Below are 6,006 nucleotides of genomic sequence, written 5' to 3' on the forward strand. Positions count from 1 at the left end.
AAATGGTTGCAAATTCCTCGTTACTAAAAAGACAATCGGTCCTGAGCAAGTCAGTGTCAGAAGAGTTCTGTCTTTCCTTTTACGTCTAATTTTAATTTTGAAAAATCACCGGTGGAGCTCAGGGGACTTTTAGGGCAGCAAAAACTATTCTGTATGATCCCAAAATGGTGGATTTGTGACATCATGCACTTGTCAACATCCCTAGAATGTACAACACTAAGAGTGAGCCCTAATGCAGACATGCCAGTATTGGTTTATCAGTTGTACCGAATGTGCACACTGGCGCAAGATGTCACTAAGAAAGGCAATTGTGTGGGGTGAGGCTAGGATGGGGAGAGGGAGGATATGGGGAACTCTCTGTACTTTCTGCTCATTCTTAAAACAACTAACACTGCTCTAAAAATAAAGTTAATGAAAAAAAAAATAGTCTGGTGGCTACAGAGTAAGAGGTATCACAGTTAATCACTGTCCCCATGAAAATATTGTTGCTTCCTTTCCTTCAGATTCCTCAGTCTAGGGAATCAATAGCAAAGAGTGCTCTCTGTCAATGCAGGTATCACCAGGAAAGTTCCCAAGGGGCGGGGGTTTGTGTTCTCCAATCCACTTATTTAGAAATGGGCTCCAGCGGGTGCCAGTCCTGGAGCCAGGCCTGCCCTCGAGAGGTGACAGAATTTGAGGATGTGAGAAGCCCTAAACCCGATCATGCTCTCTTGCCAGGACTGGATGGAACCCATTTGAGGTCTTCTGCGTTTGGCTAGGACATCACAGACTCCCTAAAACTACTTTCTGGATGAATGGTGCACGGAGTCATTATCAGTCATTTGAGCCTAGATAGAGTGTGCCTGTTTAATTCTGCTCCGGTAGTGAACTGCTTTACTTACTACGGCATTTGATAAGGCTAGTCCCTACCTCTTCCCAGTTCTTCTATTCTTTTTTTTTTCAGAGTTTTCCTGGATAGCGCCATATTCTCATTTTATTTCAACTGTAAGATCAGCTTATCAAGTTATGAAAAAAATTCTATTGACATTTTGAATAAAATTACATCAAATTTATAAATTAATTTAGAAAAAATTGACATCTAAGATTGAGATATACATTTCCATTTACTGAAGTCTTCTTTTATATCCCTCAAAAGAAGTTTGAATTTTCTTACATGTGTTCTGCACACTTCTTTTAAAATTTATTTATTTGTCTAATTTGTTTTATTGTTATTATAAATGAAATCTCTTTCTAATTTTTAAATATTGCTTTTTTCCTATTTTCTTTGATGATTACATTCCAACAGGGTTAAATAACAGCATGGTGATAAGCATCCTTGTCTTGTTCCTTGCTTTGACAGCACTCTAAGAAGCATTTTACCTTTTCACCATTAAATACAATGCTGACTTCTGGTTTGGTGTAAGGTGTGTCTACATTTTTAATCATATTAAGGTTGTATCTATTCTTCCACTATTAAGAGTTTATAACATAAACATATATTTATTAAATGTCTTGAAATATTCGTACTTTTTTCTTTGATAACAAAATATGGTGAATTATGTTAACAAATCACCAGTATTAAACCATCTTTGCATTCTTGGAACAATCCCGCTTGGTCATGGTTTTACTACTCTTTATGCCACTATTTCATTTAGGATGTTCATTTAAGCACCCCTGAATGATAGTGATCTGGAGTTTATTTTTGCCTTGTCTTTGGTTTTGGTGTCTGTGTTGTGAAACCCCTTCTATCTTTGCCGTCTCTACGTGGCATCTCCTCCTGCCCCATCAACCTCCAACCCTCTGGTCTATAAAAGACCAATCTTTAAACATCATGGAGGGCAGTTGTGATTTCTTTTAAGGATGAGATAGAATATTAACTACATATACAGTAACATATATCAATTTACATATTTTTGTAACTTGTCAATCTTTGAATTCACCAGCCTTTTCCAAACATTTTTGCCAACTTTCTTCTGCAGAAGGAGGATAGTAGCAAATAAATAGTAGGCCTGAAATGTTCTATCCTTGCTTAGTAATGGTCGTTGGCCCAGGAAAATGCTGAGGTGTATAAGAAGTGCAGTGGAACTGTCTGATTTATTTTATAAATGTATCCTCTTGGACTGTGTGAGCCAATTCCATCATTATGCACGGCTACCAGGCTGCAGCTCAGCCCGTACTTTCCCTTAGGCAGTAGTAGGCCAGCAAGAATAGAAATATACTTAGTGGATAAGGGGGATTCACTGGCTGTGGCAGCAACAGACACCTCATGAGAGATGCAGGTGGGGACTGTGGGGCCCACACCCTCTGCACCCTCAGCCAAGGCTGTTTCTAAGAACAAACAAGATCTAATTCCTTCAGGCCAGAATTCACATGAGTAATTTTCAATTAAACAAAGAGAACTTGTGCCTTTTTTTTTTTTGAGTGGTGCACACCTGCCCCTGGTTGTGGGGTTGCGGAATGTGGTCACTGCCAGGATTCCCTCCTAGCTCTGACCTCCGTAGAAATCACAGCACAAGACAAACAGCGGCAAACCTCTCTATAAAAATGCCATTGTGCCGCCGTGAGGATTGCAGCAGAACAATTTTGGCCTCTCTCCAGAGTCAGGTGTGGCTGGAGCCAACCTGTCTGGAGTGACTTTTTCTGCTACAAAATCATTGGCGCATAGACAAGCGCGACAATGCTGCATTATTGGGAGGCCCTGGGAACGCGCACTCACCTTTATTCATGGACTGTGTTTACCCTCCTGGCCCTTCAAAGCTGGGATTAAAAATTGCCAATGTTCAAATATTTAATGTTCCTCCTTGTTTTCCATCCCTGGAATGTCTCGGTGTGGCCTGACTTGGTGCCAACATGTTGTACACCACACTGTTCCTGCCTCACCTGGGTTACCGTGTATGAAAAGCTGGATGGTCAGTCCTTGTCACCTTTAGGGTCACTTCAGCTTAAAAATCCGTTGGTGTCCTCCTTAAGTTTGGGGGCAGTTTTGTATAGCTGTTCCGGTCCATGTTATTTTCCTTTCACAGCAAGAGATTTAATTTTGCTCATGAGGATAATAAACACATTTCACAATATGTTGTCTCATTTCTTTAGTGACTATTAGGTTCTAGTGGCTACAGGGAATGTATGTAAGAGAAGTGGGAAAGGGGCAAAGTATGAATTCTCTACAGAATGTTCCATTCTGTGGAGAGTCCAAGTTCTTCATGTCTTTCTTGCTCCATTTTCTCTACTGAACACCCTTATCACATCAGACTGCTTGAAGGGAGGGAGAATTTGATTGAGGAAGTGATGCTTCTAGATATTTGGCAAAGCAGGCCCGAAGTCTAAACACAGCCTGCGAGTAGTGTTGCATGGTCAGGGGCCCAGCTATGGTTGCCATGGTAGCAGCTGTGGCCATTGGTCTCTAACTGGGATGAGAAGGATTCCAGGATCACACACAGACAAGGGAATAATGGCAGTGTCTTAGTCTACTTGGGCTGGTATAACAAGATACCATGGACTGGGTGGCTTAAACAGCAGACATTTATTTCTCACAGTTCTAGAGGTTGGGGAGTCTGATATCAAGATTGTGTCAGTAGATTTGGTTCCTGGTGAAGGCTATCTTCCTGGCTTGGTGATGGCTGACTTCTCGCTATGTGCTCCCACAGCAGAGAGAGAGCAAGCTCTGATCCCTCTTCTTCTTCTTAAAAGGACAGTAATCCCATCATGAGGGCCCCGCTATCTCAAATTTATCTAAACCTAATTACTTCCCCAAAGTCCCGCCTCCAAATACCATCACATTGGAGATTAAGGCTTCAAAATATGAATTTAGGATTTTGGGGGGGGGGATGAGAAAAACATTCAGTCCATAGTTGGCAACCATGAGGCATTAGACACGTCAGAGAGATTACACCCTCCGTGGACCCCAGAGACTTTGAGAGACAGGCTCACATTATTAACTGCTGACAACCTCTACCCCCACATTCCCCACCCAGTGCTACCTCATTCCCAGAACAGCAGGAGTGCTTCTGCTGTGTCTCTGGAGCCTCACAGTTGCCACAGTCCCAATTCAGCCGAGGGAATGGGCTGTCCAGTATAAGAACCAGTCTTCCTGGAGATGCCAACAGGCAGAGAAAAAGAAGCCACCCAAACCTGCTCATTCTGATTGTTTCACCAACCGTATTTATTACCATGGAGCAGCAATAGGTCGGTGAGAGAAGCCACGGGTTCAAGACTCCCAGATTTCTCAAACTCATATCCATGAGTTTGCATGTATACCCCAAACCCAATCCTTTTCTTGTTCTATCTTTTGATGCCACCTTCATCTTCATCCTCCACCTCACAGGGTGTTCTGCACCACTCCTGGGTAGGTATGTATATAAAATATGCTTACATATAAATGAATTGAATGACAGCAATGATACAAGGAAAAGGAGGGATAAATTAGGAAGATTTTGTCATTATAGAGTATTTGCACTATCTCTGAAGCAGTAAAGTATTATTTGAAAGTGGACTTGAATTAGTTGTAAATACATATTGTAAACTCCTCTGAGCAATCACTTTAAAAAAGTAAAAAAAGAAAAAATAATAATATGCTAAAAAAGGAGAGATAATAGAATCATAGAAAATGCTCCATTAAAACAAAGGCAGAAAAAGTGTAGAACACAAAAATAGGTACAAAGAACAAGAGCAAGAAGTAGAAAATAGTAACAAATATGGTAGATACAAATCCAACTGTATCAATAATCACTTTAAACATCAATTGTCTAAATACACCAATTAAAAGACAGAGGTTGTCAGAGTGCATAAAAAACAAGACCCAACTGTATCTTGTCTACAAAAAGCCCACTTTAAATATAAAGACACACATAGATTAAAAGTAAAGATATGGAGAAAAGATATAACATGCTAACACTAATCAAAAGAAAGCAAGAGTCACTATGTTAATTTCAGATAGAACAGACTTCAGAGCAAGGAAAGTTATCAAGAATAAAGGGGGTAATTGCATAATAACAAAGGGCTCAATACTCCAAAAAGACATAACAATCCTTAATGTGTATGTGCCTAATGAAAGAGCATCAACATAAGTGAAGCACGTGATGCTTGCTTTTCCATCCTTGTGATACTTCACTTAGTAGATGGGTTCCAGCTCTATCCAGGATGATACCAGAGGTGCTGTATCACCATCGTTTTTTTGTGGCTGAGTAGAACTCCATGGTATACATATACCACATTTTATTGATTCACTCACCTAATAGGTGTGGTGTGCACTATCTGGGGGATGGACATGCTTGAAGCTCTGGCTCAGGTGGGGCAAGGGCAATACATGTAACCTAAACATGTGTACCCCTGTAATATGCTGAAATAAAAAAAATAAGAATAAATAAGTGAAGCAAAAACTGATTGACTTGCAGGGAGAAATAGATGAACCCACTATTATAGCTGGAGACTTCAACACCTTTCTATCAGAAATGGACAGACCCAGCCGGCAGAAACTCAGCATGGACGTGGCTGCACTCAACAGCACCATCCATCCGCTGGATATGACTGGCATCTATGGACTGCTTCACCCAGCAACAGCAGATTGCACGTTCTTCGCAAGCTCACATGGAGCATTCACCAAGATGGACCATGTTCCGGATCATAAAACACATCTGGACAAATTTAGAAGAGTAGAACTCATACAATGTCTACTCTCAGACCAGGGGCCGCCTGCATCCCTTGGCTCAAGGCCCATCCCGTCTTCACAATGAGAAACTCCAACCTGTGCTTCCATCACCACATGGCCTTCTCTCTGACTCTAACCTCCTCCCGCCCTCTTACAAGGGTACTGTGATTACGTTGGATGCACCTGAATAATCCAGAATAATCTCCCCATCTCAAGATTCCTAATTTAACAGCATCTGCAAAATCCCTTTTACCATGTAAGGTAACTGCTATGGACTGGATTGTGTTCCCCAAAACTCATATGTGGAAGTCCCTGTCTCAGCATGTGGCTGTATTTGGAGACAGGGCTTTTAAAGGGGTAATTAAAATAAAATGAGGTCGTAT

The sequence above is a fragment of the Microcebus murinus genome, chromosome 8 (assembly GCF_040939455.1).
Source record: "Microcebus murinus isolate Inina chromosome 8, M.murinus_Inina_mat1.0, whole genome shotgun sequence".
In the NCBI taxonomy this organism is placed as follows: domain Eukaryota; kingdom Metazoa; phylum Chordata; class Mammalia; order Primates; family Cheirogaleidae; genus Microcebus; species Microcebus murinus.